We start from the raw sequence: 14915 nt of genomic DNA, 5'->3' as shown, positions 1-14915 counted from the left end.
TCCAGGAAGCATGCCTCAAAAAGGCAGCTAATACTGTCAACGACCCACACCACCCTGGCCACCCTCTCATCTCGTTGCTACCATCGGAAAGCAGGTACAGGAGTCTGAAAACCATGACCTCCAGGTTCAAGAACAGTTTCTTCCCAGCAACCATCAGACTTCTGAACACTGCATAACAGTAACCTCAACAACCATGATCTTCTGTGGACTGTGTCTTAAGAGTCAAGAGTGTTTAATTGTCATATGTATCAACAACAGAAAATTGTGTACGAAGGAACTGCAAATGCTGGTTTACATGTTGAACTCACTGTCTCCATCACAGGAGATAGACTATCGACTGACATCTATCATACATACACACACACATATATATATACACAAATATATATGTATCTGAGATTTGGTTATGGAAATACAGTCAAAATGGTAAACGATAGCGCCACAATTTTAGCACTATGGTAATCACCATTGTCCTGGTGACGCTTTATAACAAGTTTCATTCAAATTGGTGTTATATTTTTAAAGTTAGTGATTTTAAAGTTTTTAAATTACCTTTTAAACCGATTTCTTACCATGTTCAGCATGTGTATCTGAGATTTGGTGAGTGAACTACAGCCAAAACGGTACATGATAGTGCCACAAATATAGCACCACCTTTATCACCATTGTCCTGGGGACACTTTAAATCAAGTTTCGTTCAAATTGGTCTTATATTTTCTAAGTTAGAGACATTTTAAAGTTTAAAAGTTACCTTTCAAATGGATTTCTTGCCATGTTCAGCGTGTGACGTCACAATGGGACCCGCACAAGTGCTGGCCAATGAGAGGAGGGGGGGGCTGACTTTAACCAATGAGAGCTTTAACAGATGCCCCCCCACCCCGGAGGGGATGGGGAGAAGTGGAGGAGGGAAGAGGTGGGGATGGGGGGGGGAAGAGTGGAGTGGATGGGAGGGGTGGGGAGGGAGACGAGGAGGTGGGAAGTGCGGGTGGGGGAGGGGTGGGGAGGATGAGAGGAGGGGGAGGGGGGAGTGGGGGAGGGGAGGGTGCTAGACCAATCTAGGAGAGGTTTGGGGAGCTTTAAAGAGGGTTGAGGGGGGATGGAGTGGGTGAGTAGGAGAATGGATGGGGGAAGGGAGGAGAGGGGATAAGGGGGTTGAGGGGGGTTGGGGTGGGTGAGGGGGGTTGAGGGGGGATGGAGTGGGTCAGTGGGGGAGGGGGAGTGGGGAGGGGGAGTGGGGAGGGAGGATGCTAGACCAATGCAGGAGAAGCTTTGGGTCCACGGCTCCCTCTGGCTGCAGCGCTGTCAGCACGGGGCCGAGGTGAGTGGCTCCCTCTCACCTTCCCTGTCTCCCCTCGCCCACCCACGACCCCGGGGAACACTCCCCACCCGGCAAGGAGCTTCGTCAGTTCCAGATGGTTGCTGGGCCTGCAAGATCGTCAGATGGGGAGGGTTGCCCCAGGAGAGGCCCGCAGAAGAGATTTGGACCCAACGGGTCCACCTCAGTCTAGTCTATTATAAACCTACTGACTCCCACAGCTATCTAGACTAAACTTCTTCCCACCCTGCTTCATGCAAGGACTCTATCCCCCAACTCCCAATTCCTCTGTCTACGTGCATCTGTGCCCAAGATGAGATGTTCCAAACCAGGACATCCAAGATGTCCTCATTCTTTAGGGAATGGGGATTTCCCTCTTCCATCATAGATGAGGCCCACACACGGGCCTCCTCAGTATCCTGCAGCTCCTCTCTTGCTCCCCCCAGTCACAACAGGTACAGAGTCCCCATTGTCCTCACCTTTCACCACATCAGCCGTTGCATACAGCACATAACCCTCTGACATTTTCGCCACCTCCAACAGGATCCCACCACTGGCCACATCTTTGCATTTCCACCCCTTTCTGCTGAGATCATTCCATCTGCAACTTCTTGGTTAACTCAGCCCTTCTCACCCAAACCACCCCCTCCCCAGGTACTTCCCCTGCAGCTGCAGGAGATGTAATACCTGTCCCTATACCTCTTCCCTCGAGGTGAGGCAGAGGTTCACTTGCGCCTCCTCCAACCACATCTACTATATTCGTTGTTCCAGGTGTGGACTCCTGTATAGTCCACAAGCACAAGCTTGGCGATCGTTTTGCTGAACTGCTCCGCTCAGTCCCCTTAGGACTACATGATTTCCCAGTTGCTAAACACTTCCTCCCATGCTCATTTTGTCCTGGGCCTCCTCCACTGTCAGAGTAAGACCCAACATAAATTGGAAGAACAGCACCTCATATTTTGCTTGGGCAGCTTACAACCCAGCTGCCCAATATTGATTTAGCCAACTTCAAGTAACTCTTGCTTTCCCTCTCCCTCCATCCCTCCCCATCCTAGTTCTCTGACTAGTTCTACTGTCATCCAGATTAAATATTATTGATTGTATGCTGCGATGTCACCTTCCCCTCAGCTAACAATGAACGATTCTACATTTCCTTATTATTTGCTTTGATCTGGCATTTTCATACCTTACCCTTCCATATCTCTACTCTCTCTCCCCTAACTCTCAGTCTGAAGGGTCTAGACTTGAAATGTCACCAATTCCTTCTCTCCAGAGATGCTGCTTGTCCTGCTGAGTTACTCCAGCATTTTGTGTCTAACAATCTAACAACAGAAAATTATTCGTCTTTTTCCTTCCTGGCGTCTATTGCCGTAAACTTTCATAATAGTTTAACGATCAAGAACAGTCAACAGGCATTGTTCTAGACAAGACCACGTTAAAATGGATCTCCACAACACTGATGATGCATACAGTTGAAAGAAATGGATCACTAGGTGCTAATTTTGCATCGGATCGAATGAACAATACCAATATTTGGTATTGTAAATTAATATGTTGGACTGTTCATTCAATATTGAAGTCTTAACTTACGTTTCTACTGGGACCATGGAAAGCCAATAAAGAACAAGGAATCCATAAATGTGTACAGTACACTGCTTTTCTTAAATTGTGATTCTACTTAGAAACACCACACAAATTAATTTCAACTTTCCTGTTTAAAGGGACAATGGAAATTTGGAATTTGATGGATTCACAAGAAATAGAGAATATGGAATACCGATGAACATAAACTGCCTCTTGAATTAGTGACTTGTCCTTGTATCTCAAGCTGAGGATTGTAAGAGCATTTTCTTGGATAAACCTCCCTTCCCATAAAAGGAATGAGCTACAGTTTTGGATTCAACACCAAAATATTTAAGGACACTATAGTCTCAGGAGAGAACATATGCACAACCTGCCGAGAGAACAAATTCCTTCTTCTCCTTGGAGGCCAATCTCATTCCTTGAGACTCTTCTGTAGAAGAGGGGCTAAGCAAGAGGGTATCTCTGCCCAATAGCAGGTGATTCAAATACTGGGGAAGTCATAGATTCAATTTTATTTGAGTAAAATCTAGTTGGGATGTGAGGAATAATTATTTCTTATTGAACTCATAACCATGGAAGTGGTGGAACCTTCAAAAGGACTTTGGATGGATTGCTGAGAAGGAATCATTTGCAAGGCTATGAAGTGGGATCAAGGGAGTAGAATTGACACAATTCTTTCCTGGGAGCGAGCATAGATTCCGTGATCACTTTCTAAACCAATACAACATTTAGTTCCTTTTTGCAAATCATTAATATAAACTTTGATTACTTTGGCACCCCATTAATTACAATTTGTAGTAATCTTCGCTCATCCCAACAACCAAATCTCTATCCATGCTAATGCTTTGCTCTGAACACCATGAGTGTTTCTCTTATGCTGTGGCTTTCAATTTGTTATCAATATGCCTTTTGGAAATTAAAATAGCAGCTTTCCTTATCTGTCTTGATAAATATGTATTCAATAAACCGATAAATATGTTAAACACAGTTTCCATTTCATTAAAATGAAGTTGACAGTGCCTAATCAAGGTTTGTTTTTTCGTTACCACTTCATTAATAACGTTACTAGAGGGTATCCCAGAGATAACATGGCACAAGTTATCAGAAATGGGCTTCTCGTAGCTATCGGGTTACAGATTTTAACAGCCACATCGTACACAAGACAAAAATCACTCCTGATAGCTGTAAGCCCATATCTGATAATTTTAGGTTTATTGTTGTCATGTGTTCAAAAGTACAGTGAAAATCTTTATTTTATATGCTATCCAAACAGTTCTGACATACCAATCATTGATACAATCAGTTCATATTCAAGTATGATAGGGCAAAGATACAGAGTTCAGAATAAAGTTCTCAGCATTGTAACGCATCAGTTCCCTAGACAAAGTCCAATATCCTCAAAGGGGGTGAATTGAATAGTGCCAAGCCATCCTTGTTATCTTTGGGATACCCTGTAGGAATATTGAAGCCTTTATTGTGCGAAATATGTATATTAAATAGACTTTCAACAGTGTTTCTTGGATAATTTCTTTCACAGGATGTTTTCTGTCACCCAAAGTGCAGTGGGAAGAGGCCCAAGACTCATGGTCAGGTAAGGTCACTCAGTCTGGGGTTGGACCTTGGTTGGCAGAGAAGAGTTGGGCCGAAGGGCCTGTTTTCATGCTCTGTGACTGCTAATAAAATATGTAATCTTGTACCATACCTGGGACTGTTCCTGGCATGCTCCCCTGCAACCCTTCATCCTCCTCCTTGTAATCTGAAGAGGTTCCGTAATATGCGCTGTGTACACCCCTTGCAGGTTCAATTCTTACTGCCGTGCTATGATGACAATTTTTCAAATAATCTAAATTCTAGGCATAGAACTCTAATATAGTTGAGTGACTGCATAAGAATTTTGGTGGGAAGCAATAGAGTGAAGCACAGAAATAAAGCACATCAACATTTCCCATTTCAAAATAGGTCCAAGCAATTAATTAAGCATCAGTGAGAAAACATTGTTTCACTTGAGCATAATAGTGATCACAAGTCATCATAGGAAAAGTTTTAACTTGGGCCACCTGCATAAATCAGGTAGCAGATACCATAAATATCTTTGGGACTGCACTACCTTCAAAGGACACTTTTGCTTAATGGCCAAAGTGTTTCTTTAAATTTATTATGAAAATTGTTGCATTAATAAACAATTGTGCAGGCTGGGACTTAATTTCTTGGAGCGCAGGAGGATGAGACGTAATCTTACAGCTGTGCATAAGATCACGAGGGGAATAGACAGGATAAAGTGTATTTTTCTGAAAAATTCAGGCTCTCTCAGAGGAATACAGATGAAAATATAGCCCAGCTAGATGAATGATTGAAAGATAGGAGCATGGAAACAGACTTTTCAGACCACCAAATCCCTTCACATTAGGGGCAATTTAGAGACCAATTAACTTATGAACTCGCACATTTTTGGGATGTGGGAGTAAACCAGAACACCTGGAGGAAACCCACGTGGCCACAGGAAGAACGTGCAAACTCCACACAAACAGCACCCGAGTCAGGATTGAACCCGAGTCTCTGATGCTAAGAGGAACAGCTCTACCAGCTGTGCCATGGAAGACAATGGATAATGATAAAGCCATTATCTTCCATTAATCTGCTAGACAAAAGATACAACAATAATGGTGAAATTAATCTCCATCAATCCATCTATAACTGACGAGGTGAAACAACTTAGCACTGTCTTCATTATGTAGTCCCGTTAGAATCTTAATAACAATCAAATCACCTCTCATCCATCACTCTTCTAATGAGAACATCTCAATTCACATATTTGTCTTTCATAATTCAATCCCTTAATCGCCTCAATTATTCTGAATGCCTCCCACTGTATTTGTTCAATTGGTGCAATAAAGTCTTTGGATTAATGGTACACAGTATTTTAAGTGTGATTTATAAAATGACAGGATTACTTCATAGCAACCTTGAAATGCATCCAAACGTTGTGTGTGCCAGCCAGTGTTGTTGCCATATCATTGGTTTAATTTCCGTCAGGATAGCAACATTGCCCCCAGAATAAATTCAATATTACGCACAGGATTATCTCTCCATTTAAGTAACTGGCTTTGTCGGAAACTTTATGAAGGACTTTGTCCACATTTAAATTTATCTGCCAACTATCTGCTCGTTTCTCAAACATATTTAAATTCTCCTGTAGCTATTCCCATCTGACTTTGCAATCTCCTTGACTCGCTTTGTTTTACTCAGGATAAAGTATCATTTAGCTAAACAGGAGAAGTCAAAACTTAAAGCAGGAACTTGAGTCAAAGTTTCAATGGGATTTGGGTAGGGTAGGTTTAAAAAACAATTATTGAAGGAAGTTTATTCCTGGATGCCAAGTAGTTCCAGGGATAATGCCTGATCCGCTGTTACTCCAGTACTCTGTGTTCAGATTTGAGTTCATGTTATGAATTGAAATGGCAAATGGGCTGCGCCATTTTGCAGGATGCACTGGATGTCCAGATCAGGAAGGATTACTTTTTTTTTTAACGACAGAAAGGGACTGCAAGGAACTGGAGATGCTGGTTTATTTGCCCGATCCGTCGAGATTTCTGGTTCAGACTCTGTTTTTTTTTTGACAGAAAAGGGCGGCACGGTAGCACAGCGGTAGAGTTGCTGCTTTACAGCGAATGCAGCGCCGGAGACTCATGTTCGATCCTGACTACGGGTGCTGCACTGTAAGGAGTTTGTACGTTCTCCCCGTGACCTGCGTGGGTTTTCTCCGAGATCTTCGGTTTCCTCCCACACTCCAAAGACGTACAGGTATGTAGGTTAATTGGCTGGGTAAATGTTAAAAATTGTCCCTAGTGGGTGTAGGATAGTGTTAATGTACGGGGATCGCTGGGCGGCACGGACTTGGTGGGCCGAAAAGGCCTGTTTCCGGCTGTATATATATATATATATGATATGAAAAGGTAGAGCATTCATATCTAGCATTGATAGTGGTAATGTATTGGTTTATTAATGCCATGCATACCAAAATATAGTGCAACATTTTGTATTGCGTACTACCCATACGAATCATGGCATACACAAGTACAACAGGAGAAAGTGCCAATCAAAATAGGAAAGGATTTACGAAGGGGAAATCATGCTTGACAAATCTACTGGAATTTTTTGAGGATGTAACTAGGAAAATTGACAGGGGAGAGTCGGTGGATGTGGTGTACCTCGACTTTCAGAAAGCCTTCGACAAGGTCCCACATAGGAGATTAGTGGGCAAAATTAGAGCACATAGTATTGGGGGTAGGGTACTGACATGGATAGAAAATTGGTTGACAGACAGAAAGCAAAGAGTGGGGATAAATGGGTCCCTTTCGGAATGGCAGTCAGTGACCAGTGGGGTACCGCAAGGTTCGGTGCTGGGACCCCAGCTATTTACGATATACATTAATGACTTAGATGAAGGGATTAAAAGTACCATTAGCAAATTTGCAGATGATACTAAGCTGGGGGGTAGTGTGAATTGTGAGGAAGATGCAATAAGGCTGCAGGGTGACTTGGACAGGTTGTGTGAGTGGGCGGATACATGGCAGATGCAGTTTAATGTAGATAAGTGTGTGGTTATTCACTTTGGAAGTAAGGATAGAAAGGCAGATTATTATCTGAATGGTGTCAAGTTAGGAGGAGGGGATGTTCAACGAGATCTGGGTGTCCTAGTGCATCAGTCACTGAAAGGAAGCATGCAGGTACAGCAGGCAGTGAAGAAAGCCAATGGAATGTTGGCCTTCATAACAAGAGGAGTTGAGTATAGGAGCAAAGAGGTCCTTCTACAGTTGTACCGGGCCCTGGTGAGACCGCACCTGGAGTACTGTGTGCAGTTTTGGTCTCCACATTTGAGGAAGGATATTCTTGCTATTGAGGGCGTGCAGCGTAGGTTCACTAGGTTAATTCCCGGAATGGCGGGACTGTCGTATGTTGAAAGGCTGGAGCAATTAGGCTTGTATACACTGGAATTTAGAAGGATGAGGGGGGATCTTATTGAAACATATAAGATAATTAGGGGATTGGACACATTAGAGGCAGGAAACATGTTCCCAATGTTGGGGGAGTCCAGAACAAGGGGCCACAGTTTAAGAATAAGGGGTAGGCCATTTAGAACGGAGATGAGGAAGAACTTTTTCAGTCAGAGAGTGGTGAAGGTGTGGAATTCTCTGCCTCAGAAGGCAGTGGAGGCCAGTTCGTTGGATGCTTTCAAGAGAGAGCTGGATAGAGCTCTTAAGGATAGCGGAGTGAGGGGGTATGGGGAGAAGGCAGGAACGGGGTACTGATTGAGAGTGATCGTATTGAATGGCGATGCTGGCTCGAAGGGCTGAATGGCCTACTCCTGCACCTATTGTCTATTGTCTATTGAAAGTGCAAGGGCCGCAATGAGGTAAATTGGAAGATCAAGAATACATCCATGACATATGAGAGGTCTGTTCAAGAGTTTGATAATAACAGGGAGGCATCTGTTCTTGAATCTGGTAACTCATGCTTTCAAGAATGATTGGGATGTGAGCAGTCCTTCATATGTTCGCTACTTTCCCAAGGCACCTTGAAGTATCAATGGAGTGATGGGAAGAGGTAGAAGGAGGCTGGTTTGCATGATGAACAGCATCCACTACTCTCTGCAGTTTTTTACAGTCTTGAGCAGAACAGTTGCCTTACCAATGGAGTCAATCATAGAAATTGCCAGGATTGTGAAGAGAAACAAACAGAAATAGAAAAACTAGGAGAAAAGTGTAACGTCTTTACAAGACACAGGGTGGGAAGAGGTGTAGTCTAGGTAGTTGTGGGGGTCAGTGGATTTGTAGTAAATGTGTAGGAAGGAACTGCAGATGCTGGTTTAAACCTAAGATAGACACAAAAACTGGAGTAACTCAGCAGGACAGGCAGCATCTCTGGAGAGATGCAATGGGTGACGTTTCGGGTCAAGACCCTTTTTCAGACTGGCATTGGTCATGTGCTTTTATCTCGCTTCGTTTACCTTCTGCTGACCTGAGTTTTCCTGCACACATAGGAGGGAACAAAATTTTTGCCTTAAGAATGGCATTTGTGCAAACATTTTTCTTTGACCACTGGATGTCCTTCAGCACAATTTTGAGGTGTGAGTTAGGAGGTGAGATACATCTGCAAAATCCCCAAGGAAATGGTCCTCGAACAAATCTCACTTGAACAATTTCTTATTCATCTCTCCACGCTCTGTCTGCAATCAGGAGACAAAATATCCACTGGCATTTACTACAAATCGAAGATAGACACAAAAAGCTGGAGTGACAGCGGGCCAGGCAGCATCTCTGGAGAGAAGGAATGGGTGATGTTTCGGGTAGAGACCCTTCATAAGCCTGATCTTCAGTTTAAACCAGCATCTGCAGTTCCTTCCTACACACAGCACCTCATATTCTGCTCATGTAGTTTACAATCCTACTGTATGAACATTGAGACGCAACCAACTGCAGCTGCTGGAATCCTGAATAAAAAACAAAGTGCTTGAGGAACTCAGCAGGTCAGTCAGCATCTGTTGAAGGATCAGACTGACGACTAAATAGTGGGGAGGTGGGGTCAACAACGTGGAAGTGTATGCCTGCAGTTAACGGGAAAGAGAGTGCAGGAAAGGTCACGTTTAAACTAATATGGCAAGGGGAGGGGGAACCAATGCAGGGAGACAGATGGCTGTGAAATGGGGGCAGAAGCAAAAGGTAGAAGGGTGAAAAGAAAAATAAACCTGAAAGCTTGGTGCTTTAATGCGAGGAGCATTCATAATAAGGTGGATGAATTCAATGCGCAGTTAGTTGTTAACGGATATGATATAGTTGGGATTACGGAGAATGGCTCCAGGGTGACCAGGGCTGGGCGCTTAATATGCAGCGGTATTCAATATTCAGGAAGGATAGACAGAAAGGAAGAGGAGGTGGGGTGGCATTGCTGGTTAAAGCGGAGATTAATGTAACAGTACAGAGAAACATAAGCTTGGATGCTGTAGAATCTGTATGGGTAGAACTTCGAAATAGCCAAGGGCAGAAAAGGCTTGTTGGAGTCATGTACAGACCACCAAACAGCAGTAGAGAGGTTGGGAATAACATTAAACAAGAAATTAGAGATGCGCGTGGCAAAAGTACAGCAGTTATCTGGGGTGACTTTAATCTACATATAGATTGGGCTAACCAAATTGATAACGAGGATTTAATGGAGTGTATACAGGATGGTTTTCTAAGCCAATATGTAGAGGAACCAACTAGAGGGCAGACCATCCTAGACTAGGTATCATGTAATGAGGAAGGATTAGTTAGCAATCTTGTTGTGCAAAGCCCCTTGGGCAACAGTGACCATAATACGGTGGAATTCTGCATTAAGGTAGAGTGACAACGAGAGACGAGGGTCCTGAACTTAAAGAAAAGTAACTGATTGGATGAAATGGGAATTGGCTAGGATATACTGGCAAATGATACTTAGAGAGTCAATGGTGGATATGCAATAGCAAAGATTTTAAGATCGCATGGATGAATTACAATAATTGTTTATCCCTGTCTGGCGTAAAAATAAAACAGGGAAGGCAGCTCAACTTTGGCTAACGAGGGAAATTAGGGAAAGTGTTAAACCCAAAGAAGAAACATATAAATTGGCCAGAGGAAGCAGCAAACCGGAGGACTGGGAGAAATTTAGAATTCAACAAAGGAGGACAAAGGGGTTAAGTGGGGGAAAGTAGAGCAATAAAGAAAGCTTGCGGGGAATATAAAAACTAACTGTAAAAGCTTCTTTTGATATGTGAAGAGGAAAAGATTAGTGAAGACAAATGTAGGTCCCTTCCAGTCAGAAACTGGTGAATCTATAATGGGAAACAATGAAATGGCAGACCAGTTAAATAAGTACTTTGGTCCTGTCTTCACAAAGGAAGACACAATCTCCCAGAAATACTAGGGAACCGAGGAATCAAGCGTGATGGAGGAACTGAAGGAAATTCACATTAGTCATTAAATGGTGTTGGGTAAACTGTTGGGACTGAAGGCAGATAAATCCCCAGGGCCTGATGGTCTACATCCCAGAGTACTCAAGAAAGTGGCCCTAAAATCGTGAATGCATTGGTGATCATTTTTCATGTTCTATAGACTCTGGATCAGTTCCTATGGACTGGAGAGTAGCTAATGTAAACCCACTTTTTAAAAAGGAGGGAGAAAGAAAACAGTGAATTATAGACCAGTTAGCCTGACATCGGTAGTGGGGAAGATGCTTGAGTCAATTATTAAAGATCTAATAGCAGCGCATTTGGAAACATAGAAAATAGGTGCAGGAGTAGGCCATTTGGCCCTTCGAGCCTGCACCGCCATTCAATATGATCATGGCTGATCATCCAACTCAGTATCCTGTACCTGCCTTCTCTCCATACCCCCTGATCCCTTTAGCCACAAGGGCCACATCTAACTCCCTCTAAAATATAGCCAATGAACTGGCCTCAACTACCTTCTGTGGCAGAGAATTCCACAGATTCACCACTCTCGGTCCTAAAAGACTTCCCCCTTCTCGAAAGCAGTGACAGTATCGGTCAGTCAGCATGGATTTATGATGGGGAAATCATGCTGGACTATTCTTCTGGAATTTTTTGAGGATGTAACAAGTAGAATGGATAAGCTAGAGCCAGTGGATGTGGTGTATCTGGACTTTCAAAAGCCTTTGACAAGGTCCCACACAAGAGATTAGAGCACATGGTATTGAGGGTAGGGTATTGATGGATAGAGAACTGGTTGGCAGACAGGAAGCAAGGAGTAGGAATTAACGGGTCCTTTTCAGAATGGCAGGCAGTGACTAGTGGGGTGCCGCAAGACTCAGTGCTGGGACCCCAGTTATTTACAATATATATTAATGATTTGGACGAAGGAATTAAATGCAACATCTCCAGGTTTGCAGATGACACAAGATGGGCGGCAGTATGAGCTGCGAGGAGAATGCTATGAGCCTGCAAGATGACTTGGATAGGTTGAGCGAGTAAGCACATGTATGGCAGATGCAGTATAATATGGATAAATGTGAGGTTATCCACTTTGGTGGCATGAACAAGGCAGCAGATTATTATCTGAATGGTGTCAGATCAGGAAAAGATGCCCTAGGTGTCCTTACATCAGTCACTGAAAGTAAGCATACAGGTACAGCAGGCAGTGAAGAAAGCCAATGGCATGTTGGCCTTCATTGCGAGAGGATTTGAGTATAGGACCAAGGAGGTCCTACTGCAGTTATATAGGGCCCTAGTGAGACTGCACCTGGAGTATTGTGTGCAGGTTTGAAGGTGGACATTTTTGCTATTGAGGGAGTGCAGCGTAGATTCACCAGGTTAATTCCCGGGATGGCGGGACTGATATATGATGAAATAATGGATTGACTGGGCTTATATTCACTGGAATTTAGAAGCATGAGAAGGGACATTATAGAAACATATAAAATTCTTAAGGGATTGGACAGGCAAGATGCAGAAAAAATGGTCCCCATGTTCGGGGAGTCCAGAACCAAGGGTTACAGTTTAAGAATAAGGGGTAGGCCATTTAGGACTGAGATGAGGAAAAACATTTTCAGCCAGAGAGTTGTGAATCTGTGGAATTCTCTGCCACAGAAGGCAGTGGAGGCCAATTCACCGGACGTATTCAAGAGCAAGTTAGATATAGCTCTTTGGGCCAACAGAATCAAGGGACATGGAGAGAAAGCAGGAACAGGGTACTGATTCTGGATGATCAGCCATGATCAAATTGAATGGTGGTGGTGCTGGCTCAAAGGGCTGAATGGCCTACTCCTGCACCTATTTTCTAAGTTTTTATGACATTTCAGGTCGACCCTTCTTCAAACTGGAGAAGGGTCATGGAATGAAATGTTGCCTATCCATTCTCTCCACAGATGCTGCTGACTCACTGTGTTATTCCAACACTTTGTGCTTTGGTTATGAACATTGGCTTCTCCAATCTCATGGAATATTCTACCTCCCCACACATCCGTCCTTCCTCCTTGCCCATGCACCCATGCCAGTGTGCTCCCATTTCCTCCATTATTTCCCATCAACAACCCCCACTCCCCTGTTACCCTCTTCATTTCCCTCATTCGTGCACTTATTGCCATCCTGTCCCCTTCCACCTATATCCCTCTCTCCAGCTTTACATATCATGCCTCCTCTACTCTCCTTATCTGACACCCCTTTGTCTCCTTTTCACTTCTAGCGTTTGTCATGAGGGGAATATGGTGAATCCACAGTCTTTTGCCCAGAGTAGGGGAATCAAGACCCTCTGACTATCTTTAATCAGACTTTATCTTTCACTAATATTATTCCCTTTATCCAGTATATGTACATTGTGGATGGCTTGATTGTAATCATGTGTAGTCTTTCAGCTGACTGGAGCACATGCAATAAAACAGGTTTTCACTGTACCTCGGTAAACGTGACAATAAATGAAACTAAAAAGGGAAAGATGTAACAGGAACAGTAACAGGAAGGCAACTTTTTCCCTCCGTGGGTTCAGGGTTTATGGAATGAGTTGCCAGAGGAGGTAGTTGAGGCAGGTACCATAACAATATTTAAAAGACATTTGGATATACGAAAAGTTGAGAGGGAAATGGACCAAACACAGGCAGGTGGGACTAATGTTGATGGGGCATCTTGGTTGCCATGAAGTTGGGCTGAAGGGCCTGTTTCTGTGCTGCATGACTGAGTAATTCCATCCATTTGTCAATCGCTTCTCAACTGTATCCACCTATCATTTGGCAGGCTTTCATGTATCTTGAATCTTGTTGTCATGACTTCCGAAGAGTCCACCAGGGACTATACTGGAAGTATCTATACCCATTAGGGACAAAAAAAATTAACACTATCCCACATCCACTGGGAACAATTTTTACAATTACCAAACCTCGGAGAAAACCCACGCAGATCACGGGTACAAACTCTGTACAGACAGCACCGGAGTCGGGATCAAACCCGGGTAGGTCTCCAGCGCTGTAAGGCAGTAACTCTACCGCTGCACCACCGTGACCGCCCCCTCCTTCTCCTCTCTTTCCCAGCTTTTCCCCGGCCTGAAGAGGGATCGACCCGAAACGTCACGTCCATTCCCTCCACAGATGCTGCCTGACCCGCTGTTCCTCCAACACAGATTCCAGAAGCTCTTCCGAGCGTCACCAGTTTGCTTTCACTCCTCAAATTTCAACGGAGACCAGTTTAAATGCCGTCGCCTTGTTTCCCCCGCCCCATCGGGTGGAGGACTTGAGCAGAGAGCTCAAACGTAAACTTACCTTTTTTGAGATAGACAACTGAACTCCGAGGCGTCCTGCGCCGCACCTGGCGACCTGCGACTTGTCAATCAGCGGCCAGCGAAGCCCCGCCCCGCGCCGCGCCGGCTGGGACCCATCAATCAGCGACCAGCGAAGCCCCGCCCCGCTCCGCTGGGACCCGTCAATCAGCGGCCAGTGCAGCCCCCACCTCAGCGACGAGCTGGCTCCTGCCAATCAGCAGCCGGCTCAACACACCCGCCCTCCTCGGCAGCGGACCAATCAGCAGCCAGTTTAACCTGGACCCCGCGCCTGCCCCGCGCGAGCGCGCGCTCCAACTTTGCTCAGCCAACCGCCGCCTGATCAGCTGGCTGAGCAGCAGCTTGCGCGACCCCGCGCGTGACCTCCAAACTGTCAGACCGCGACGTGTCAATCAGCCGCCAGCAAAACCCATCCTCCCGCCTCAGCAGCGCGTGGGACCCGTCAATCAAAAGGAACCCCCGCCTCCCACCTTAATCAGCCTCCAGTGGAGCCAAGGCCCCGCCCTCGTCTGCGTCCGATCCTGCGGCAGATCACCTGACTCGGCAGCCGGTCGCTGATTGAATCGCCCTTAGCAACCAGCCTGGCCCCAGCTGGCAACGCTGGGTCATCATAGCACTCACTCAGAATAACCCCTATTAGGTTTAGTTTATTTACAAAGAGAAAATAACATCTTACCCATTAAATGAGTGGCAGACCATCGGTTTAGTTCAGAGATACA

The 14915-nt window shown here is 44.7% G+C and overlaps 1 protein-coding gene across 1 annotated transcript in view; it reads right to left on the bottom strand.

Annotated features, from left to right (window-relative positions):
• Positions 1 to 14275, bottom strand: part of trmt9b (tRNA methyltransferase 9B) — a 29512-nt gene extending 15237 nt beyond the window's left edge. The window contains exon 1 of the mRNA XM_078403036.1: positions 14180 to 14275. The gene's annotated coding sequence lies outside the window, so the exon portion shown is untranslated. The remainder of the gene's footprint in view (positions 1 to 14179) is intronic.
• Positions 14276 to 14915: the final 640 nt, after the last annotated feature.

The sequence above is a fragment of the Rhinoraja longicauda genome, chromosome 7 (genome assembly GCF_053455715.1).
Source record: "Rhinoraja longicauda isolate Sanriku21f chromosome 7, sRhiLon1.1, whole genome shotgun sequence".
Lineage (NCBI taxonomy): Eukaryota > Metazoa > Chordata > Chondrichthyes > Rajiformes > Arhynchobatidae > Rhinoraja > Rhinoraja longicauda.
The sequence above is the reverse complement of the archived record's forward strand: the minus strand, read 5'-3'. Positions and strand labels throughout refer to the sequence as shown.